The 26,112-nt window shown below is 45.5% G+C and overlaps 1 protein-coding gene and 1 pseudogene across 1 annotated transcript in view; both read right to left on the bottom strand.

Moving 5' to 3' along the window:
- The window catches only part of LOC139273549 (zinc finger protein 850-like), a 700,279-nt gene that overhangs the window by 280,060 nt on the left and 394,107 nt on the right, over window positions 1-26,112 (bottom strand). The window lies entirely within an intron of this gene.
- The window catches only part of LOC139274090 (zinc finger protein 585A-like), a 152,798-nt pseudogene that overhangs the window by 12,332 nt on the left and 114,354 nt on the right, over window positions 1-26,112 (bottom strand).

The following is a 26,112-nucleotide window of genomic DNA, read 5'->3' as shown; positions in this document are numbered from 1 at the left end:
GCCGTTCACCTGCTCTGAGTGTGGGAAGGGATTCATTCAGTCGTCCCACCTACTGAGACACCAGCGAGTTCACACTGCAGGTGTGGATTCTGCTGTTAATCACATCCAGGACTGAACCGTGTTCACTTGGACAGTTGGGGTTTGTTGCCACTGATGTAATTAATCCCTATAACTGGGCTGGAGTTTAATTTTCTGGAAAGCTTAGAATCATAGAATGGTTACAGCTTTTGACCCATCAAGCCCATGCAGGCTCTCCAAGAACACCTCAGCTAGTCCCACTCCCCCGCCCTTGCCCCGTAACCCTGTGAATTTTTTCCTTCAGGTACTTATCCAATTCCCTTTTGAAAGCGACAATTGAATCTGCCTCCCACCCTTTCAGGAGTGCATTCCAGATCCTAACCACTCGCTGCGTAAAAAAAGTTTTTCCTAATGTCGCCTTTGGTTCTTTTGCCAATCACCTTAAATCTGTGTCCTCTGGATCCACTCTGTCTATACTCCTCATGATCTTGAACATCTCTATCAAATCTCCTCTCAATCTTCTCTGCTGTAAGGAGAACAACCCCAGCTTCTGCAGTATATCCACATAATTGAAGTCCCTCAGCCTTGGAACCATTCTTGTATATCTTTTCTGCACCCTCTGTCAAACAACTCAAATAAATCAGCTTTGTTTCCAACATACAGTCGATTCCTTGATTTCTCCAAGAGGAGACTAATTGATATCCTGTTCCATTTTTGAGCCTTTTCTCCTTTGTTAAAGGAAGACTTGTATTTATAAAGTGCTTTTCATGCCAAAGCACTTGACAAGCAAGTGCTTTTTAAGTGCAGTCACTGTTGTAATGGAGGAAATGCAGCAACCAATTTGCACACAGCAGGCTCCCACAAACAGCAATGTAATAATGGCCAGATAATCTGTTTTAGTGATGTTGGTTGAGGGACACCGGGGTAAACTCCCTTTTTCTTTGAATAACGTCATGGGATCATTTACACTCATTTGAGAGGTCAGATGGGGCCTTGGTTGAACGTCTCATGTGAAAGACGGCACCTCTGACAGTGCAGCGCTCCCTCTGTATTGCATTGGAATGCCGGCCTAGATTTTATGCTCAAGGCTCTGGAGATGGACTTCAATCCACAATCTACTGACTCAGAGACAAGAATGCTACCACTGAGCCATGACCAACACCTCATTACTCTGGATTATTTCAGTTCTCTTGCTGTTGGTTATTATCATGGACAAGTCCGAGCTCCCCATACCTTCCAGAGCGCCGCTCCCAGCCTTGGGATCCAGGGAAGCCATTAGTAACACGCCCGTGTACATGCCCTGGGAGTGTTTGATGGGACAGTGTAGAGGGAGCTTTACTCTGTATCTAACAACTCTCTACGGTCGGGAATTTCACAGGTTAACAACTCTCTGAGTGAAAAGGATTCTCCTCATCTCAGTCCTAAATGGCTTACCCCTTATCCTTAGACTGTGTTCCCTAGTTCTGGACTTCCCCAACATCGGGAACATTCTTCCTGCATCTAACCTGTCCAGTTCGTCAGAATTTTATGTTTCTATGAGATCCCCTTTCATCCTTCTAAATTCCTGTGAATACAGGCATAGTCGATTCAGTCTCTCCTCATATGTGTAGGGGAGGACGAAAACCCCCTCATTTTACCCAGAAGGAAAAGGGCTGTGGGATCAGTCTGTGCTGTGAATTGAAACCGATGGAAGGAAAACTTTGGGACACAAATGGAGACCCTCCCCCCCCAGTGTTTGGACTCATAGGAAAGGGAATTTAATTTGGAACTATCTACCAGAAAGTTTGAAATCCTAAAGTGCACATGGAAGAAACTACGAACTTTAATCGAATTTGGGATTTTTTTAAAGGTCTGCAAGAAAAGGGGTGGAGTCAATATCAAAAGGGCCAGTTTGGACATTGGAACTAATCAAATTGTCTGGGAACTGTATACCCTCGAAACTTGCCCCTTGAAAACATTAGCATTTAAACAGTGCCACATACATATTCCAACACCTTTTTCATCAGGCATAGAAATATCTGGCTCAGGCCAGACTAGCACAATGGCTACAGGAGGCCAATGCAATCAACACCCACTCAAACCTTGAGTAGGTTAAGATCAGTGGGAAAAAAACCTAAAAACCTCAAACTGCTGCATTTTTCAAAATCAAAAGTCCACCAATGAGAAGAATCGACTTCAGCAGGAGAGGCGGACTGGATAATCTGGCTATAAAAAAAGGGGTTTCTGACGTAGTGAAGATAGAGGAGTGATGATTTTCCCTGCCCTCGTGATTCAACAACCACAACCACAGGCCTCTCGACACTGACGGAAAACCAGTGTCCGAAGACACCAAAGATAGAAGAAACAAACCACCAGACTGCGGAAGGCACAGTAGTGAGTATAACCTCTGGTCCCCAGAACTCCCAACTCAGTTAGGCCAGGAAAGGTGGGAGGTTGGGCATTGTACTGCTAAACTGGTGTAAAGATTTTCGTTGTGTCCGTTTAGTGGGATTTAGGGGGATTGTTTTGTTGGTGTATTGCTGTTTGTTGAGTTACACCTTGTCAAATAAATTGGAAGCCTAAAGTTCCTCTTGGAATCACCTTGTCTCAGTTCTATTGTATTACATCTCCTGATCGTGAGTCTTATGTCAGAACCGTGTAAGGGAAGCTAGGAGCGCCTCGAAAACGCTCAACTGTGTGTCACAGGCTAGGGAAGAAGGGGTTAGGAGTGTTTGACACTCACAGGTCCCTCACAGGCTAGGCATAAGCTGTGGGGACGCACGAGTCTCAAAACCCCCTTCATAAGCTGTGGACACAGTCTCTCCAGGGGTGCTCTTGCAGCACTCAGGGTACCTCACAGGCCAGGCATAAGCTGTGAGGGCAGAAGCCCAGAGAGAGACACCCAAGGCACAACAACAACCCTGTGAAAACCCCTTACATATGTCAGTCCTGCCATCCCGGGAATCAGTCTGGTGAACATTCGCTGCACTCCCTCAATAGCAAGAATGTCCTTCCTCAGATTAGGAGACCAAAACTGAACACAATATTCCAGGCCCTGTACAACTGCAGTAAGACCTCCCTGCTCCTATACTCAAATCCCCTAGCTATGAAGGCTAACATACCATTTGTCTTCTTCACCGCCTGCTGTACCTGCATGCCAACTTCAATGACTGATGTACCATGACACCCAGGTCTCATTGCACCTCCCCTTTTCCTAATCTGCCGCCATTCAGATAATATTCTGCCTTCGTGTTTTTGCCCCCAAAGTGGATAACCTCACATTTATCCATATTATACTGCATCTTCCATACATTTGCCCACTCACCTAACCTGTCCAAGTCATCCTGCAGCCTCTTAGCGGCCTCCTCACAGCTCACACCACCACCCAGCTTAGCGTCATCTGCAAACTTGGAAATATTACACTCAATTCCTTCATCTAAATCATTAATGTATATTGTAACTAGCTGGGGTCCCAGCACTGAGCCCTGCGGCACCTCACTAGTCACTGCCTGCCATTCTGAAAAGGACCCGTTTATCCCGACTCTCTGCTTCCTGTCTGCCAACCAGTTCTCTATCCACATCAGTACATTACCCCCAATACCATGTGCTTTAATTTTGCACACCAATCTTTTGTGTGGGACCTTGTCAAAAGCCTTTTGAAAGTCCAAAAACACCACATCCACTGGTTCTCCCTTGTCCACTCTACTAGTTGCATCCTCAAAAAATTCCAGAAGATTTCTCAAGCATGATTTCCCTTTCATAAATCCATGCTGAGGTTTCAGTGCAGTACTGAGGGAGTGCTGCAGTGTCGAAAGTGCCACCTTTTAGACGAGAAGTTGAACCGAGGCCCTGTTTGCCTGGATATTAAAAGATCCCCCGGCACTATTGGGAGGCCTCCCAATTTCCTGGCCAGCATTCTCCTTCAACCAACACCACCTGATTCTTGGCAATATTGCATTTGCAAAGTTTTCCATGTGACCTATCTAAGCAAGGCTATCAAGGTAGTGGTGGTGAGAGATCATGGCAGAGGTGCGGCGAATGTTTGTGGTGGAGGAGCGATGGGAGATCGTGGCGGGGGTACGGCTAATGAGGGTACGGCACCCAGAAGAGCCGAGGGCCCAGGGGCAGCACTGGCCAGCCCACACTGCGATATGTGTGCGCACTAGGTCCGTGCAGCAGAGCAGGTCTCCAGTCATCCTGCTTAACCCTTGGCACTGGATAAAGGCCTAGCTCTGTCAAGCCTGTGTGGTGGCTGGTGTGCAATGGTCACCACACCTTAAAAAAATCCACGCACAGGCATCTTCCATCCCTGGAGTTCAGGACTGGTACATCAGGTCCTTCATTGAAACATTTATGAACTCATGTGGAAGCAAGTCATCCTCGTTCGAGGGACCGCCTATGATGATGATCACCAAAGTGAGCCATCTGGAGATTTTGATCTTGTGGCCCATACACCAAAGCTCAGATAATTTCTCTATATTCAGAAGAGCAATTGTCCCAACATTGACTCGGGGACACCAGAATTTACATAATTCTTGGATAAAGATTATCCATTACATAAGAACATAAGAATTAGGAACAGGAGTAGGCCATCTAGCCATTCGATAAGATCATGGCTGATCTGGCCGTGGACTCAGCTCCACTTATCCGGCTGGTCCCCGTAACCCTTAATTCCCTTATTGGTTAAAAATCTATCTATCTGTGACTTGAATACATTCAATGAGCTAGCCTCAACTGCTTCCCTGGGCAGAGAATTCCACAGATTCACAACCCTCTGGGAGAAGAAATTCCTTCTCAACTCGGTTTTAAATTGGCTCCCCCGTATTTTGAGGCTGTACCCCCAGTTCTAGTCTCCCCTACCAGTGGAAACAACCTCTCTGCCTCTATCTTGTCGATCCCTTTCATGATTTTAAATGTTTCTATAAGATCACTCCTCATCCTTCTGAACTCCAACGAGTAAAGACCCAGTCTACTCAATCTATCATCATAAGGTAACCCCCTTATCTCCGGAATCAACCAAGTGAATCGTCTCTGTACCCCCTCCAAAGCCAGTATATCCTTCCTTAAGTAAGGCGACCAAAACTGCGCGCAGTACTCCAGTTGCGGCCTCACCAATACCCTATACGGTTGCAGCAGGACCTCCCTGCTTTTGTACTCCATCCCTCTCGCAATGAAGGCCAGCATTCCATTCACCTTCCTGATTACCTGCTGCACCTGCAAACTAACTTTTTGGGATTCATGCACAAGGACCCCCAGGTCCCTCTGCACCGCAGCATGTTGTAATTTCTCCCCATTCAAATAGTATTCCCTTTTTTTGTTTTTTTTCCCAAGGTGGATGACCTCACACTTTCCGACATTGTATTCCATCTGCCAAACCTTAGCCCATTCACTTAACCTATCTAAATCTCTTTGCAGCCTCTCTGTGTCCTCCACACAACCCGCTTTCCCACTAATCTTTGTGTCATCTGCAAATTTTGTTACACTACACTCTGTCCCCTCTTCCAGATCATTTATGTATATTGTAAACAGTTGTGGTCCCAGCACCGATCCCTGTGGCACACCACTAACCACTGATTTCCAACCCGAAAAGGACCCATTTATCCTGACTCTCTGCTTTCTGTTAGCCAGCCAATTCTCTATCCATGCTAATACATTTCCACTGACTCCACGTACCTTTATCTTCTGCAGTAACCTTTTGTGTGGCACCTTATCGAATGCCTTTTGGAAATCTAAATACACCACATCCATCGGTACACCTCTATCCACCATGCTCGTTATATCCTCAAAGAATTCCAGTAAATTAGTTAAACATGATTTCCCCTTCATGAATCCATGCTGCGTCTGCTTGATTGCACTATTCCGATCTAGATGTCCCGCTATTTCTTCCTTAATGATAGTTTCAAGCATTTTCCCCACTACAGATTTTAAACTAACCGGCCTATAGTTACCTGCCTTTTGTCTGCCCCCTTTTTTAAACAGAGTCGTTACATTAGCTGCTTTCCAATCCGCTGGTACCTCCCCAGAGTCCAGAGAATTTTGGTAGATTATAACGAATCCATCTGCTATAACTTCCGCCATCTCTTTTAATACCCTGGGATGTATTTAATCAGAACCAGTGGACTTGTCTATCTTGAGTCCCATTAGCCTGTCCAGCACTACCCCCCTAGTGATAGTGATTGTCTCCAGGTCCTCCCTTCCCACATTCCTGTGACCAGCAATTTCTGGCATGGTTTCTGTGTCTTCCACTGTGAAGACCGAAGCAAAATAATTGTTTAAGGTCTCAGCCATTTCCACATTTGCCATTATTAAATCCCCCTTCTCATCTTCTAAGGGACAAACATTTACTTTAGTCACTCTTTTCCGTTTTATATCTCTGTAAAAGCTTTTACTATCCGTTTTTATGTTTTGCGCAAGTTTACCTTCGTAATCTATCCTTTATTGCTTTCTTAGTCATTCTTGGCTGTCGTTTAAAATTTTCCCAATTTTCTATTTTCCCACTAACCTTGGCCACCGTATACGCATTGGTTTTTAATTTGATACTCTCCTTAATTTCCCTGGTTATCCACGGCTGGTTATCCCTTCTCTTACCGCCCTTCTTTTTCATTGGAATATATTTTTGTTGAGCACTATGAAAGAGCTCCTCAATTGTGCCACCGTTTAGTCTGTGTTTCAAGTCTACTTTAGCCAACTCTGCCCTCATCCCACTGTAGTCCCCTTTGTTTAAGCATAGTATGCTCGTTTGAGACACTACTTCCTCACCCTCAATCTGTATTACAAATTCAACCATACTGTGATCACTCATTCCGAGAGGATCTTTTACTAGGAGATCGTTTATTATTCCTGTCTCATTACAGAGGACCAGATCTAAGATAGTGTTCTGTAACATACTGTTCTAAGAAACAATCCCGTATGCATTCTATGAATTCCTCCTCCAGGCTACCCCGTGCGATTTGCTCAGACCAATCGATATGTAGGTTAAAATCCCCTATGATTACTGCCGTTCCTTTTTCACATGCCTCCATTATTTCCTTGATTATTGCCCACCCCACCATGAAGTTATTATTTGGGGGCCTATAAACTACGCCCACCAGTGACTTTTTCCCCTTACTATCTCTAATCTCCACCCACAACGATTCAACATTTTGTTCATTAGAGCCAATATCGTCTCTCACAATTGCCCTGATATCATCCTTTATTAACAGAGCTACCCCACCTCCTTTCCCTTCTTGTCTATCTTTCTGAATCATCAGATACCCCTGTATGTTTAATTCTCAGTCTTGGCAACCCTGCAACCACGTTTCTGTAATGGCCACCAAATCATACCCATTTGTAATGATTTGTGCCGTCAACTCATTTACTTTATTTCGATGTTTTAATACTAGTTTTTAATCCATGATTTTTAGTTTTGACCCCTCCTGCAGCCCCTTTACATTCAGTGGCCCTTTTTGTTTTTTGCTTTGGGTTTCTCTGCCCTCTACTTTTACTCATCTCCTTTCTGTCTTTTGCTTTTGTCTCCTTTTTGTTTCCCTCTGTCTCCCTGCATTGGTTCCCATCTCCCTGCCACATTAGTTTAACTCCTCCCCAACAGCACTAGCAAACACTCCCCCTCGCACATTGGTTCCGGTCCTGCCTAGGTGCAGACCGTCCGGTTTGTACTGGTCCCACCTCCCCCAGAACCGATTCCAATGCCCCAGGAATTTGAATCCCTCCCTGCTGCACCACTGCTCAAGCCACGTATTCATCTGAGCTATCCTGATATTCCTACTCTGACTCGCACGTGGCACTGGTAGCAATCCTGAGATGACTACTTTTGAGGTCCTATGTTTTAATTTAGCTCCTAGCTCCTTAAATTCATGTCGTAGGACCTCTTCCCTTTTTTTACTTATATCGTTGGTACCAATGTGCACCACGACAACTGGCTGTTCACCCTCCCTTTTCAGAATGTCCTGCACCCGCTCCGAGACATCCTTAACCCTTGCACCAGGGAGGCAACATACCATCCTGGAGTCTCTGTTGCGGCCGCAGAAACGCCTATCTATTCCAGTTACTATCGAATCCCCTATCACTATCGCTCTCCCACTCTTTTTCCTGCCCTCCTGTGCAACAGAGCCTGCCACGGTGCCATGAACTTGGCTGCTGCTGCCCTCCCCTGATGAGTCATCCCCCTCAACAGTACTCAAAACGGTGTATCTGTTTTGCAGGGGGATGACCGCAGGGGACCCCTGCACTACCTTCCTTGCACTGCTCTTCCTGCTGGTCTTCCATTCCCTAGCTGGCTGTTGTCCCTTCATCTGCGGTATGACCAACTCACTAAACGTGCTATTCACATCATTCTCAGCATCGTGGATGCTCAAGAGTGAATCCATCCTCAGCTCCAACTACGCAATGCGGTCTGTCAGGAGCTGGAGGCGGATACACTTCCCACACACATAGTCGTCAGAGACACTGGAAGCGTCCCTGAGTTCCCACATGGTACAGGAGGAGCATAACACCTGACCGAGCTCTCCTGCCATGACTTAACCCTTAGATAGGCAACAACAATGCTAAAGTTTACTTACTGTTATAGAAGAGAAAAAAGAAAAACTACTCACCAATCACCAGCCAATCACTTACCCTCTTGGCTGTGACGTCACCTTTTTGTTTCTTTCTACTTCTTTTTTGCCTTCTCCCTATAGCTGCACCGGCTGGGCCTTTTGCAGGCCTCTCGCCGTCCCCGGAACTCACGGCTCTCCACGCACCTCCACACGCTGTTCCCGACTGCCACCGCGTTGGGCCTTTTGTACTCTTGTTGTCTCTGTACCCCCTCCAAAGCCAGTATATCCTTCTTTAAGTAAGGTGACCAAAACTGCACGCAGTACTCCAGGTGCGGCCTCACCAATACCCTATACAGTTGCAGCAGGACCTCCCTGCTTTTGTACTCCATCCCTCTCACAATGAAGGCCAACATTCCATTCGCCTTCCTGATTACCTGCTGCGCCTGCAAACTAACTTTTTGGGATTCATGCACAAGGACCCCCAGGTCCCTCTGCATCGCAGCATGTTGTAATTTTGTAATTTCTCCCCATTCAAATAATATTCCCTTTTACTGTTTTTTTCCCAAGGTGGATGACCTCACACTTTCCGACATTGTATTCCATCTGCCAAACCTTCGCCCATTCGCTTAACCTATCCAAATCTCTTTGCAGCCTCTCTGTGTCCTCTCCACAACCCGCTTTCCCACTAATCTTAGTGTCATCTGCAAATTTTGTTACTCTACACTCTGTCCCCTGTTCCAGGTCATCTATGTATATTGTAAACAGTTGTGGTCCCAGCACCGATCCCTGTGGCACACCACTAACCACCGATTTCCAACCCGAAAAGGACCCATTTATCCCGACTCTCTGCTTTCTGTTCGCCAGCCAATTCTCTATCCATGCTAATACATTTCCTCTGACTCCGCGTACCTCTATCTTCTGCAGTAACCTTTTGTGTGGCACCTTATTGAATGCCTTTTGGAAATCTAAATACACCACATCCATTGGTACACCTCTATCCACCATGCTCGTTATATCCTCAAAGAATTCTAGTAACCACTGCTCTCTGTTCCTATCCACGTGGAACGCATTGCCTGAAAAATGGTGGAAATTACTTTCAAGAAGAAATTGGAAATGTACTTGAAAGGGAGGAGTTATGGGATTCTGGGGAAAGAGCGGGGGTGTGGGACTAATTGGACAGGTTTTCAAAAAGCCAGCACAGACTCGATGGACTGAATAACCTCCTCCTGCACTGTATGATTCCATGATTATTGGTCACTAATAAAGTAGATAAGAGATTGTCAATGGATGTTGTCTAGAGACTTCCAGAAGGCTTTCCATAGAGTGTCACACAACAGATGTGGTCCTGAGCTGTAGTTGGCCTTCTGCGACTGGTGTGTACCGAAGGGACTGGAGTGCATCATCACCCCAGCAAACAGAACTCTAATTTAATCTGCTAAATTTCCTTTTAATTGTGGTGAAGTTCCAGTCTTTATGGGTTGTGCCCTTTAAGAAGGGGGCATCTGCTTCCCTCTGAATGGCTGATGGCGATTATCATCCACCAGTGGAATCAGAGTGAGCTGCAGTTGGAAAATAAACATTAATTGAAGGTGTCAGTTACAACATTCAATAAATCTAAATTAATAAAAATGACTGGAAAAAATATTTTCCAGAGTTGACTAAATTGTGGGCGCGTCTACACTGAGTGTGACAGTTTTTAATGACACCAAGTGCTGGGGTTTCAGTTTATTTTGTTGTCCTTGCTCCAAACACATTTCACCTGCTTCCAATCACATTCCCGTCAGGTGGAAGATCAAGACATTTAATGGCGGCTGTCTCACCCAGCCTGCAGTGCGATACAGAATGTGCCACCCGACTCTCTGACACCTCCTCCTACCTCCCCGGACCATGACCCCGTTACCCAACATCAAACCATTGTTTCCCAGACTGTCACTGATCTCAATGCCTCTGGAGATCTTCCCTCCACGGCCGCCAACCTCAAAGACCCCCAACCACGCACAGCCCGCTTCTACCTCCTTCCCAAGATCCACAAACAGGACTGCCCTGGTAGACCCATCGTTTCACCCCGATCTCAGCTCTATTTTTTCTCCCCTTGTCCAGTCTCTTCCCGCCTACATCCATGATTCTTCTGATGCCCTCCACCATTTTAACAGTTTCCAGTTTCCTGGCCCCAACCATCTCCTTTTCACCATGGATGTCCAATCCCTCTACACTTGCATCCCCCACCAGGACAGCCTGAGGGGGCTCCGCTTCTTCCTCGAGCAGAGGCCCAACCAGTCCCCATCCACCACCACCCTCCTGCGCCTGGCTGAACTTGTTCTCACATTGAACAACTTCTCCTTTGACTCCACTCACTTCCTCCAAATTATGGGAATCCGCGAGGGTCCTAGCTATGCCTGCTTTTTTGTGGGATATGTGGAAAATTCTTTGTTCCATCCTCCTCAGTTCCTTCCCTCACCTCTTCTTCTGGTACATTGATGACCGTATCGGTGTGGTTTCCTGCTCTCACCCTGAACTGGAAAATTTCATTCACTTTGCTTCCAATTTCCACCCTTCCCTTACCTTCACATGGTCCATATCTGACTCTTCCCTTCCCTTCCTTGACTTCTCTGTCTCCATTTCTGGGGATAGGCTATTGACAAACATTCAATGACTGTCTGCTGGCTGCCACAGCTACCTGGACTACAGTTCCTCCCACCCCGCTTCCTGTAAGGACTCCATTCCATTCACCCATTTCTCATCTCCGTCGCATCTGCTCTGATGATGCCACCTTCCACACTAGTGCCTCTGATATGTCCCTTTTCCCTTAACCAAGGATTCTCCTCTGCTGTGGTTAACATGGCCCTTGACCGTGTCTGTTCTATTTCTCGCCATTCTGCTCTCATCCCTTCCTTGCCCTCCCAGAACCAAGATGGGGTTCCCCTTCTCTTCACCTTTCACCCCACCAGCCTCCACATTCAATGGATCATCCTGCACCCTTTCCGCCTCCTCCAGGGTGGTCCCACAACCAATCACATCTTCCCCTCCCCTCTCAGTATTCCGAAGGGATCGCTCCCTCTGAGACATGCTGATCCACTCCACAGTCACCCCCAGCACCCCTCCCCTTTCCACGGCAACTTACCGTGCAAGCACAGGAGCTGCAACACCTGCCCTTTTCGCTCCTCCATTCCCACTGTCCAGGGCCCCAAACACTCCTTCCAGGTAAAACAGTGCGATTTACTTGTACTTCTTTCAATTTATAATGTATTCCCTGCTCACGATGTGGTCTCCTCTACAATGGGGAGTTCAAACACAGATTGGGTGACTGCTTTGTGGGAAAACCTCCATTCAGTCCACGAGGGTGACCCCAAGCCTCTGGTCGCCTGTCTCCGGCCCACTCCCACATCTCTGTCCTCGGCCTCCTACACTGTTCTAATGAAGCTGAGTACAGACTCGAGGAACAGCATCTCATCTTCTGTTTAGGCCTTCTGGACTCGACATAAGAGTTCAACAATTTCAAACCATAACTTCTGCTCATATTTTTTTTCTTTTCTGTTTTTTTGTCTTTCCCATGGCAGCTGTTGATGATTCTGCCATCTCCATTTACGCCCTATCAAGACTCATAGAAACATAGAAAATAGGAGCAGTAGTAGGCCATTCGGCCCTTCAAGTCTGCACCACCATTCAATATCATGGCTGATCCTCTATCTCAACACCATATTCCTGCTTTTCCCCATACCCCTTAATGCCTTTTGTTTCTAGAAATCAATCCATCTCCCTCTTAAATATATTCAGTGACTTGGCCTCCACAGCCTTCTGTGGTAGAGAATTCCACAGATTCACCACCCTCCAAGTGAAAAAATTTCTCCTCATCTCGGTCCTAAATTTCCTACCCCGTATCCTGAGACCTCCTTGTTCTTGACTTCCCATCCAGGAGAAACATCCTCCCCGCATCCAGTCTGTCCAACCCAGTCAGAATTTTATAAGTTTCTGTGAGATCCGCCCTCATTCTTCTAAACTCTAGTGAATACAGGCCTAGTCGACCCAATCTCTCCTCATTCGACAGTCCTGCCATCCCAGGAATCAGTCTGGTGAATCTTCGCTGCACTCCCTCTATGGCAAGTATACCCTTTCTTAGGTAAGGAGACCAAAACTGCACACAATACTCCAGGTGCGGTCTCACCAAGGCCCTGTATAACTGTAGTAAAACATCCTTGCTTCTGTACTCAAATCCTCTTGCAATGAAGGCCAACATACCATTTGCCTTCCTAACTGCTTGCTGCACCTGCTTGTTTGCTTTCAATGACTGGTGTACAAGGACACCCAGGTCTCTCTGTACATCGACACTTCCCAAGTCATAACCATTTAAATAATACTTTGTCCTTATGTTTTTCCTGCCAAAGTGGATAACTTCACATTTATCCACGTTATATTGCATCTGCCTTGTGTTTGTACACTCACTCATCCTATCTAAATTGCCTTATAGCGTCTTTGCATCCTCCTCACAACTCACAATCCCACCTAGTTTTGTGTCGTCAGCAAACTTGAAAATATTACATTTGGTTCCCTCATCCAAATCATTTATATATATATATATTGTGAATAGCTGGGGTCCAAGCACTGATCCCTGTGGTACCCCACTAGTCACTACCCACCACCCCAAAAAAGACCTGTTTATTCCTACTCTGTTTCCTGTCAGATAACCAATTTTCAATCCATGCCAATATATTACCCCCAATCCTATGTGCTTTAATTTTTCACACTAACCTCTTATGTGGGACTTTATCAAAGGCCTTCTGAAAATCCAAATACACTACATCCACTGGTTCTCCCTTATCTATTATATCAGTTACATCTTCAAAAAAAACTCCAGTAGGTTTGTCAAACGTGATTTTCCTTTCATAAATCTATGTTGACTTTGTTTAATCCCGTTGATATTATTTAAGTGTGCCGTTATCACATCCTTTATAATAGACTCTAGCATTTTTGCTACTACTGATGTCAGGCTAACCGGTCTGTAGTTCCCTGTTTTCTCTCCCTCCTTTTTTAAATAGTGGGGTTACATTTGACACCCTCCAATCTGCAGGAACTGATCCATAATCTAAAGAATTTTGGAAGATGACAACCAATGCATCTACTATTTCCATGGCTACCTCTTTTAGTACTCTGGGATGCAGATCATCAGGCCCTGGGGATTTATCTGCCTTCAGTCCCATTAGTTTCTCCAGCACTATTTTCTTACTAATACTCATTTCCATTAATTCCACTTGCTCACTAGACCCTTGGTTCCCTAGCATTTCTGGGAGGTTATTTGTGTCTTCTTCCGTGAAAACAGAACCGAAGTATTTTATTTAATTGTTCTGCCATTTCCTTGTTTCCCAATACAAATTCTCCTGTTTCTATCTGTAAAGGACCTACATTTGTCTTCACTAATCTTGTTTTTTTACATACTTATAGAAACTTTTGCAGACATTTTTTTATGTTCCTTGCAAGTTTCCTCTCATACTCTATTTTTCTCCACTTAATCATCTCTTAGTCCTCATCTTTTGTTTCTTACCATCTCCTTTTGCCTCGCACCATCATCCCTTTTGTTTCTTAATCTCTTCTACCTTCCACTCGATCACAGACCTTCCCTTTTGTTCTTTCCTCACCACCCCCCCCCCATATCCCTGCCTCTACACTTGCTTCAAATCCTGTTACAGCTCTAACTTTTTCCAGTTCTGATGAAGGATTAACAAAATGTTAACACTGTTTCTCTCTCCACAGACGCTGCTAAGTTTTTCCAGCATTTTTTATTTTTTATTTAAACATAAGCGTGTTCCTTACAACGGAGGCAGCACGAGCCTGGAGCAGTTGGAGGGAGTTTTGAACCTGGAACAGCAGGAGGGAGTTTTGACCCTGGAACAGCAGGAGGGAGTTTTGAACCAGGAGCAGCAGGAGGGAGTTTTGAACCTGGAGCAGCAGGAGGGAGTTTTGAACCTGGAGCAGCTGGAAGCAGCTCGAGTCTGGAGCCAACACAGGTCCTGTCAAGGGGATGAAATGAGAAATAAAAAGTAATAAAATTAGGACATCACAAGGATGGAGATTGGTTCTTCCAATATTAATTGAATTACTGGACAGGGAATGAATCTTAAAGAAAGCTAATAACTGATTTAATTTGTTTCAATTGCTGAGTTTCTAATTTTAACTTAATTTATAATTATGGTATATATTATTTTTGGTTAATTATAATTAATCTTTATTATAGTGATTTTACTATTGTATACTCCTTATTGTATTATTTACAATGTAATTTGAATTTAAATTTTTTTTTTTTTTTTAAAGTGTTTTTGCCCGTCTATCTGCTGCACATTTTGGCTGCCGCTTTGGACCCGAGCCATTTACCTCTTTTTACACTTCCTTCTTATGCTTTTTCTCTCTTTCCCTCAATGGTCAATATCCAACATGCTGTAAAATTGTTGTGAAGCACCTTGGGATGTTTTACTACGTTAAAGGCGCTATATAAATAAAAGTTATTATTTCAGGTACAGCACGGATTAGACATAGAGTAAAGCTCCTTCTACATTGTCCCAACAAACACTCCCAATGCAGGTACAGCACGGGGTTCGATCCAGATTAAAGCGCCCTCTACACTGTCCCATCAAACACTCCCAGGGCAGGTACAATATGTGTTAGATACAGAGTAAAGCTCCCTCTACAATGTCCCATCAAATACTCCCAGGGCAGTGTCGAGAGAACTTTACTGAAATCCATCACCTTGATGAGCACAAAAATTCACCGAAAGGGGGTAACATAAACCCAACAGCTGCTCCACAACAGAGATATTGAGGGACAGATAGTGTTCGGGACAATGACATTTCTCACTCAATAAGGTATAAATTGATCCTGTACCTCTCCCCATTAATCCTGGGCTACACACGGGTTGAATCCTACTCCTGTTTCCCTTCCTGTCACAGCACTGAGCTAAACCCAGTCCATAATGCGCAGGGCTCAGGGAGGTTGGTTGCTGGGCACTACAGTGATGTCATAAAGCAGGGCCATTCAGCCCAGCGGGTCCTCTCCTTGTTCCTTTAAAGGTGGAGAGCTGGGACATCCTGTCTCAACACACATTCCCCCTGTTCATACTGAGAATCCCCGGGGAAGGCCCAAGGCCCAGAGTGTGGAACACGACGGGAGGTAAGTCAAGTACTAGGGAGTGAGGGACACCAAGCTTCAGGTTTAGAGCCTGTAAACTTCAGGAGGGGCAGACCGAGTTCAGTAGTTTCAGGATCCAGGGAGAGAACAAGGAGCAGATTTGGAGACTGGTGTGGATTCCAGCACAGTGAGGATGTAGGGGGAGGGAGATTGTGTAGGGCCGTGTATTAGGGGTGTAGGAGGAACAAGAGAGGAAAGGTCAGAAGAGCAATTACTGCAGCTGTGTCCATAAATAGTGAGAGAGAAGGTGGGGGTTAGAGTGGACCATGGAGTCTGTTAAACTGTCTGTGTGCTGTGACCAGCTTTCCTTCTGTTAAAAATAGTCTCCTGTAGCCCATTAAATTCCACCAATGTCCTTTGGTCCAGTCTCTCTTTGTAAAACATCGGCTGTTATTAAAGCTTCTTATTCTGACTCACTCACAGAGAGAAATGAGCTGCAGAACTGGCCACACTATCAGCTTTAAGGAGACATTTCCATTTGGAGATCGGATTGCCCATTGAGTTTGACTAAATTGATGTTAAAGTAACAATGCTGCTTTGCCCCGTGACAATAACACATCAGAATATTTCCCACAGGTTAAAATCCAATATTACAGGGACTCACTGCCCTGGATGGTTGAAGTGGACCCTGTCATATAATAGAATTTTCTGTCCTGTCATCTTGTAGATTCATCTTTTAGAATGTTGTGGGAACTCAGTTTTCAGATGGGATTTAATGACCGACTGAATCCTGCCAGACAGGGAGCAGATGATCAGCCTCTCCCAGTATCGATGAGTTTCCAGCTGGGATGAGGAACTGAACTCATTCCCACACTCCCATTTCCATGGTTTCTCCATGGTGGCGGTGTCCTCATGTTTCTCCAGGTTCAATATCCAATGGCTGATGAAATACAGGTCCCAATGAATACATTGACTGTTAGATGTTGATGGGATGTTTGGTTTAAGCTTCCCGTCTGTAAATCCTCCCTGTCTCGGCTATATACTGTTTTTCTGGACTGCAACCGTTCAAGAAAGTGGCTCACCATCACCTTCTCAAGGAGTTAGGTATGGGCAATAAATGATGGCCTTGCCAGTGCTGCCCACATACCAGGAATTTTTTAAAAAGTAAGGAAGAAACCAGTCAGGATTGGAAAACTATTGACAAAGAATTCAAGGGATTCTTCCATTTGGGATCGTTATTTATTTTGTCCACTCAAGGAGTTAGATAACAGACTTTCACCTGCAAATATAGAGCTGGATTATTGGGCCGTGATGTGTTACTTTTGTTGAGTACATTTGCTGAGTGGATTTAAATTGAAAACTAGGTTTGCAGGCATGATTCTCTATCCACACATCGAAGGTGAGAGAGATGCTGTGGGGCACACGCTAAGTCCAGTAGCTGGAAGTGATTAACAGACTGGGTTTTGTGTTTAGTGACCCCAGGCGTGTTACCGATACCATCCCTGGATACCAAGGCTAGGAGAGGCACTCTAAAAGGTATGGAGATCTGGGACTTGTCCATGAGAGAAATGAAAGATACGAGAACTGAAATGATCTAGAGTTAAAAAGGAGAAAAGGTCCAAAAATGGAACAGTCTGTAACAGGACACCAATTAGTCTCCTCTTATCTTGGAGATGTCAAGGACATGACACATTGTGTTTGAAACAAAGCTGATTTATTTGAAAGATATCAAAACACAAAATCCAGCCCAGTTATTGGGGTTATCAGCAGAAACAAACCCCAACTGTCAGAATGAACATGGTTCAGTCCTGGATGTGATTGTTGGGGCAGGAGAGCGGCCTCTCCCCAGTGTGAACTCACTGGAGTGTCAGAAGGTTAGATGACTGATTCAATCCTTTCCCACACACACAGCAGGTGAACAGCCTCTCCCAGTGTGAACTTGTTGGTGTCTCAGCAGGGTGGATGAGGTAGTGAATCCCTTCCCACAATCAGGGCAGATGAATGGTCTCTCCCCAGTGTGAACCCGTTGGTGTCTCAGCAGGGTGGATGACTGAGTGAATCCCTTCCCACAATCAGGGCAGATGAATGGCCTCTCCCCAGTGTGAACTCGCGTGTGCCTCAGCAGTTGGGATGACTGAGTGAATCCTTTCCCACACACAGAGCAAGTGAACGGCCACTCCCCAGTGTGAGTATGTTGGTGTGTCAGCAGATCATTTTTTATTTTAAAACTCTTCTCACAGTCAGAACATTTAAAAGGTCTCTCCCCAGTGTGAACTCGCTGGTGTGTCAGCAGGATGGATGAACGACTGAATCTCTTCCCACATACGGAGCAGGTGAACGGTCTCTCCCTAGTGTGAGTGCGTTGGTGATTCATCAGCTCATTTGTGCTTTTAAAGCTCTTCTCACAGTCAGAACATTTAAAAGGTCTCTCATCAGTGTGAAATCGCTGGTGTATCAGCAGGTTGGATGAGTGAGTGAATCCCTTCCCACACTCTGAGCAGGTGAACGGCCTCTCCCCAGTGTGAACTCGCTGGTGTGTCAGCAGGTTGGATGAGTGAGTGAATCCCTTCCCACACTCTGAGCAGGTGAACAGCCTCTCCCCAGTGTGAACTCGCTGGTGTGTCAGCAGGTTGGATGAGTGAGTGAATCCCTTCCCACACTCTGAGCAGGTGAACAGCCTCTCCCCAGTGTGAACTCGCTGGTGTGTCAGCAGGTTGGATAACCGAGCGAATCGTTCACCACACACTGAGCAGGTGAACGGCCTCTCTCCAGTGTGAGTGCGTTGATGATTCAGCAGATCCCTTGTGCTTTTAAAGCTCTTCTCACAGCCAGAACATTTCAAAGGTCTCTTATTGGTGTGAGTAAGTTGGTGACATGAGGTGGGATAACTGTGCGAATCCCTTCCCACACACGGAGCAGGTGAATGGCCGCTCCCCAGTGTGGATTCGCTTGTGCACTGTGAGGTGGGATGACACAGTGAATCCCTTCCCACACACTGAGCAGGTGAACGGCCTCTCCCCAGTGTGAACTCGCTGGTGTCTCACCAGGCGGGATGATACAGTGAATCCCTTCCCACACACTGAGCAGGTGAACGGCCTCTCCCCAGTGTGAACTCGCTGGTGTCTCACCAGGCGGGATGATACAGTGAATCCCTTCCCACACACGGAGCAGGTGAACGGCCTCTCCCCGGTGTGAATTCGCTGGTGTTCCGTGAGCGTGGATGACTGCCTGAATCTCATTCCACAGTGAGAGCAACTGAACGGTCTCTCATCAGTGTGAATCTGCTGATGTCTCACCAGGTGGTATGACTGAGTGAATCCCTTCCCACACACGGAGCAGGTGAATGGCCTCTCCCCAGTGTGAACTCGCTGGTGATTCAGCAAAGTGGATGACTGAGTGAATCCCTTCCCACAGTCCCCACATTCCCACGGTTTCTCCATGGTGCGGGTGTCCTTGTGTCTCTTCAGGTTGGACGATCAGTTGAAGCCTCGTCCACACACAGAACACATGTACAGTTTCTCCGCTGTGAATGGTGCGATGTTTTTTCAGGCTGTGTAACTGGTTAAAGCTCTTTCCACAGTCAGTGTACTGGAACACTCTCACTCGGGTGTGTGTGTCTTGGTGCTTTTTCAGTCACACTGATGTTTGAAATCTTTTTCCACAAACAGAACAAACATTTCTCCTTCCACTTTCACGGTCCGATGATATTCAGGTTGCAATGAATCGAGTGACTGTCACATCTTGATGTGATGTTTGGTTTAAGTTTCCCGTCTGTAAATCCTCCCCTTCTAATACCCTGTAAAAGGAGTTTACAAAAGTCATCACTAAGTACAGGATAGAAAGTTAGAACAGACAATTCTAATATTTATGGAACATTCTTTCCTCTCTTGTTCCCCAAAACATGTGGTCCAATCAAACAAATAGCAGAAAAAATAAGCAACAAAGTCACAACAATAGCAAAGGGAACCTTCCCAACTAAACCAGGATGTTGTTACCAGTGTCTATGACACACTCTGTATGCTGAGGTGGAACATATGAAGTGTACCAATGGACACTGCATTCTCCAGGGCCACTCAGACAAGACCGCGGAAGATAGGCAGGCAGCCAGAGCAACCACCCACCATTGGTCCCCTGGCCATCCTGGACCTACAAATTGCTGTTTTAGCCAGGCCCAAGGGAAGGTCCAGGAGAAGAACCAGCAGCTTGTTCACACTGTTCAGAAACCATTTAAATGTTCTGACTGTGGGAAGAGCTTTAAAACACCCAGGTAGCTGAAGGGACACCAGCGAGTTCACACTGATGAGGCCATTCAAATGTTCCGACTGTGGGAAGAGCTTTAAAAGACCCAGGAAGTTGAAGGGACACTAGCGAGTTCACTGAAAGGACACTGGGGAGAGGCCGTTCACCTGCTCCAAATGTGGGAAAGGATTCACTGAGTCATACATGCTGAAGACACCAACTTGTTCACACTGATGAGAGACCCTTTAAATGTTCTGACTGTGGGAAAGCTTTAAAAGCTCCGGGGAGCTGAAGAGACGCGAGCTCATTCACACTGGTGAGAGGCTGTTCACCTGCTCCGTGTGTGGGAAGGGATTCACTCAGTCATCCACCCTCCTGTCACACCAGCCTGTTCACATGGACGAGAGACCCTTTAAATGTTCTAACTGTGGGCAGTGCTTTAAAAGCTCTAAGAGCCTTAAGAGACACCGGCGTGTTCACACTGATCATAGAATCCTACAGCACAGAAGGAGGAGCTTCGGCCCTTCATGTCTGTGCTGCCATTTTGAAAGAGCTGTCCAATTTAGTCCCCTACCCCAGCTTTATCCCCATAACCCTACAATCTTGTCCCCTTCAAGTACATGCTCAATTGCTGTTTGAAAGTTTCTATAGAACCTGATTCCACCATCCTTTCAGATGGTGCATTCCAGACCTTAACATCCCTCTGTGTGAAAATATTTCCCCGCTAGTTCTTGTGGCAATTATTTTAAATCTGTGCCCTTTGGTTACTGACCATTTTGCCAGAGGAAACAGTTTCTCCCTACTTGCTCTATCATAACCCCTCCTAACTTTGAATACCTCTATTAGGTCTCACCTTAATCTTATCTGCTCGAAGGAGGAACAATCCCAGCTTCTCTACTCTCCACATAACTGAAGTCCGCCATCCCTGGTAACATCGTGGCAAAGCTCCTCTGTACCTTCTCCAAGGCCTTGTCATCCTTCCGAAAGTGTGGTGCCCAGAACTGTACACAAGTCTCCAGCTGAGGCTAAAACCGTGCAGCCATACAGAGCCCTGGTTAGAAACATAGAAAATAGGTGCAGTAGGCCTTCGAGCCTGCACCATCATTCAATAAGATCATAGCTGATCATTCACCTCAGTATCCCTTTCCTGCTTTCCCTCCATACCCCTTGATCCCTTTAGCCGTAAGGGCCACATCTAAGTCCCTCTTGAATATATCTAACGAACTGGCCTCAACAACTCTCTGTGGTAGAGAATTCCACAGGTTCACAATTCTCTGAGTGAAGAAGTTTCTCCTCATCTCGGTCCTAAATGGCTTACTCCTTATCCTTAGACTGTGATCCCAGGTTCTGAACTTCTCCAACATCGGGAACATTCTTCCTGCATTTAACCTGTCCAGTCCCGTCAGAATTTTATATGTTTCTATGAGATCCACTCTCATTCTTCGAAACTCCAGTGAATACAGGCCCAATCGATCCAGTCTCTCCTCATAGGTCAGTCCTGCCATCCCAGGAATCAGTCTGGTGAACCTTCGCTGTACTCCCTCAATAGCAAGAACGTCCTTCCTCAGATTAGGAGACCAAAACTGAAAACAATATTCCAGGTGAGGCCTCACTCACCAAGGCCCTGTACAACTGCAGTAAGACCTCCCTGCTCATATACTCAAATCCCCTAACTATGAAGGTCAACATGCTATTTGCCTTCTTCACCGCCTGCTGTACCTGCATGCCAACTTTCAATGACTGATGTACCATGACATCCAGGTCTTGTTGCACCTCCCCTTTTCTTAATCTGCCGCCATTCAGATAATATTTTGCCTTTATGTTTTTGCCACCAAAGTGGATAACCTCACATTTATCCACATTATACTGCATTTGCTCACTCGCCTAACCTGTCCAGGTCACCCTGCAGCCTCTTAGCATCCTCCTCACATCTCACACAGCCACCCAGCTTAGTGTCATCTGCAAACTTGGAGATATTACACTCAATTTCTTCATCTAAATCATTGATGTATACTGTAAATAGCTGGGGTCCCAGCACTGAGCCTTGCGGTACCCCACTAATCACTGCCTGCCATTCTGAAAAGGACCTGTTTATCCCGACTCTACTTCCTGTCTGCCAACCAGTTCTCTATCCACGTCAATACATTACCCCCAACACCATGTGCTTTAATTTTGCACACCAATCTCTTGTGTGGGACCTTGTCAAAAGCCTTTTGAAAGTCCAAATACACCACATCCACTGGTTCTCCATTGTCCAGTCTACTAGTTACATCCTCAAAGAATTCTAGAAGATATGTCAAGCATGATTTCCCTTTCATAAATCCATGCTGACTTGGACCCATCCTGTCACTGCTTTCCAAATGCGCTGCTATTTCATCTTTAATAATTGATTCCAACAGTTTCCCCACTACTGATGTCAGACAAACCGGTCTATAATTCCCCGTTTTCATTCTCCCTCCTTTTTAAAAAAGTGGTGTTACATTAGCTACCCTCCAGTCCATAGGAACTGATCCAGAGTCGATAGACTGTTGGAAAATGATCACCAATGCATCCACTATTTCTAGAGCCACTTCCTTAAGTACTCTGGGATGCAGACTATCAGGCCCTGGAGATTTATTGGCCTTCAATCCCATCAATTTCCCTAACACAATTTCCAGACTAATATGGATTTCCTTCAGTTCCTCCTTCTCACCAGACCTTCGGTCCCCGAGTATTCCTGGAAGGTTATTTGTGTCTTCTTTAGTGAAGACAGAACCAAAGTATTTGTTCAATTGGTCTGCCATTTCTTCGTTCCCCATTATAAATTCACCTGATTCTGACTGCAAGGGACCTACATTTGTCTTCACTAATCTTTTTCTCTTCACATATCTATAGAAGCTTTTGCAGTCAGATTTTATGTTCGCAGCAATCTTCCTCTCAACTATTTTCCCCCTTCTAATTAAACCCTTTGTCCTCCTCTGCTGAATTATAAAATTCTCCCAGTCCTCAGGTTTTCTGCTTTTTCTGGCCAATTTATATGTCTCTTCCTTGGATTTAACACTATACTTACTTTCCCTTGTTAGCCACGGTTGAGCCACCTTCCCCATTTTATTTTTACTCCAGACAGGGATGTACAATTGTTGAAGTTCATCCATGTGATCTTTAAATGTTTGCCATTGCCTATCCACCGTCAACCCCTTAAGTATAATTCGCCAGTCTATTCTAGCCAATTCACGTCTCATACCGTCGAAGTTACCTTTCCTTAAGTTCAGGACCTTAGTCTCTGAATTAACTGTGTCCCTCTCATCTTAATAAAGAATTCTACCATATTATGGTCACTCTTTCCCATGGGGCCTCGCACAACAAGATTGCTAATTAGTCCTTTATCATTACACATCACCCAGTCTAGGATGGCCAGCCCTCTAGTTGGTTCCTCGACATATTGGTTTGGAAAACCATCCCTAATACACTACAGGAAATTCTTCTCCACCGTATTGCTACCAGTTTAGTTTGCCCAATCTATATGTAGATTAAAGTCGCCCATGATAACTGCTGTACCTTTTTGCACGCATCCCTAATTTCTTGTTTGATGCTGTCCCCAACCTCACTACTACTGTTTGGTGGTCTGTACACAACTCCCACTCGCGTTTTCTGCCCTTTGCTATTCCGCAGCTCCACCCATAGAGATACTACATCATCCAAGCTAATGTCCTCCCTTACTATTGTGTTAATTTCCTCTTTAAGCAGCAAAGTTATCCCACCTCATTTTCCTTTCTGTCTATCCTTCCTAAATGTTGAATACCCCTGGATGTTGAGTTCCCAGCCATGATCACCCTGGAGCCATGTGTCCGTGATGCCAATTATACCATATTCATTAATTGCTGCCTGTGCAGTTAATTCGTCCTCCTTATTACAAATACTCCTCGCATTGAGGCACAGATCCTTCAGGCTTGTCTTTTTAACACATTTTGCCCCTTTAAAAGTTTGCTGTAATGTGGCCCTTTTTGATTTTTGCCTTGGGTTTCTCTGCCCTCCACTTTTACTTTTCTTCTTTCTATCTTTTGCTTATGCCCCCATTCTACTTCCCTCTGTCTCCCTGCATAGGTTCCCATCCCCTGCCATATTAGTTTAACCCACCCCAACAGCACTAGCAAACAGTCCCCCAAGGACATTGGTTCCGGTCTTGCACAGGTGCAGACCATCCTGTTTGTACTGGTTCCACCTCCCCCAGAACGGTGCCAATGTCCCAGGAATTTGAATTCCTCCCTTCTGCACCACTCTTCAAGCCACATATTCATCTTAGCTATCCTGCGATTCCTACACTGACTAACACGTGACACTGGTAGCAATCCTGAGATTGCTACCTTTGAGGTTCTACTTTTTAATTTGACTCCTAGCTCCTTAAATTCACCTTGTAGGACCTCATCCTGCTTTTTACCTGTATCGTTAGTACCACGTTAGTATATGCACCACGACAACTGACTGTTCACCCTCCCTTTTCAGAATGCTTTGCACCTGCTCCGAGACATTCTTGACCCTTGCACCAGGGAGGCAACATACATCCTGGAGTCCCGATTGCGGCCGCAGAAATGTCTATCTATTCCCCTTACAATAGAATCCCCTACTACTATAGCTCTCCTACTCTTTTTCCTGCCCTCCTGTGCAGCAGAGCCACCCACAGTGCCATTGACTTGGCTGGTGCTGGCCTCCCCTGATGAGTCATCCGCCCCAGCAGTACCCAAAACAGTGTATCTGTTTTGGAGGGGGATGACCGCAGGGGACCCTGGCACTACCTTCCTTCCACTGCGCTTTCTGTTGGTCTCCCATTCCCTATCTGTTTGTGTCACCTTTACCTGCGGTAAGACCAACTCACTCAACGTGCTATTCACGGCATCCTCAGCATCGCGGATGCTCCAGAGTGGATCCAGGTGATGCTAGATCAATTGTTAAATCTGAGATTGATAACTTTTTTTTGGAAAACCAAAGATATTATAGGATATGAACCAAAGATGGGTGTGTAGAATTAGGTCGCAGATCAGCCCTGACCTCATTGAATGACAGAACAGGCTCGAGGGGCTGAATGACCTACTCCTGTCCTATGATCCTAACTAGTGATTTGTAAAGGTTTAGTGTAACTTCCTTGCTTTTGTACTCAATGGCCCTATTTGTAAAGCCAAGTATCTCATATGCTTTCTGAACTGCCTTACCAACTTGCCGTTGCACTGTCAATGATTTGTGAATATGCACCTTCAGGTTCCTCTACCTTGCACCCCCTCAAAATATTGCAGTTAGGTTATACTGTTATCCATGTTGTTTCTCCAAAAGTGCATCACTTCACACTTATCCGCATTTTATTGCATCTTCCATGTGTCTGACCATTTCACCATTCTGTCTGTGTCCTCCTGACGTCTGCTACTATCATGCTCACTATTTACAATGTTGCCAAGTTTTGTTTCATCTGTAAACTTTGAATTGTACACCCAAACCCAAGTCCAGGTCATTTATATATAACAAGAAAAGCGATGGTGCTAATACGAACCCCTGGGGACCCCACCATACTTCCCTCCATTTAGAAACACATCTTCAGCCTCCTATGCATTAGCCAATTATATACTCAAATTACCAGCATCCCTTTAATTCCCTGTGCTTCTATTACCCGATTAACTCATTTATGTGGTACTTTATCAAATACCTTTTGAAAGTCCATATACACATCTACTGCACTACCTTCATTAACCTGAGACTCATAGAATCATGGAAATTTACAGCTTTTCAGCCCATCGTGTCCGCGTCAGCTGACCAAGAGCTATCCAGCCCTTGGTCCGTCGCCTTGTAGGTTACAGCACTTCAAGTGCACATCCAAGCATTTTTTAAATGTGGTGAAGGTTCCTACCTCTATCACCCTTTCAGGCAGTGAGTTCCAGACCACCACCACCCTCTGGGTGAAGACATTTCCCCTCATATCTCCTTTAAACCTTCCCCCAATTACTTTAAATCTATGCCTCCTGGTTGTTGCCCCCTCTGCTGATGGAAACAGGTCCTTCATATCAACTTTATCTAGGCCCCTCATAATTTTATACACCTCAGTTAGGTCTCCCCTCATCCTTCTGTGTTCCAAATAAAACAACCGCAGCTTATCCAATCTTTCTTTATAGCCAAAATTCTCCAGTCCAGACAACATCCTCATAAATCTACTCTGTACCCTCTATAGTGTAATCACATCTTTCCTGTAAGGACTCCAGCCGTGGCC

Source organism: Pristiophorus japonicus, chromosome 9 (assembly GCF_044704955.1).
Source record: "Pristiophorus japonicus isolate sPriJap1 chromosome 9, sPriJap1.hap1, whole genome shotgun sequence".
Taxonomy (NCBI): Eukaryota; Metazoa; Chordata; class Chondrichthyes; family Pristiophoridae; genus Pristiophorus; species Pristiophorus japonicus.
This window is presented reverse-complemented; position numbering and strand designations above follow the sequence as displayed.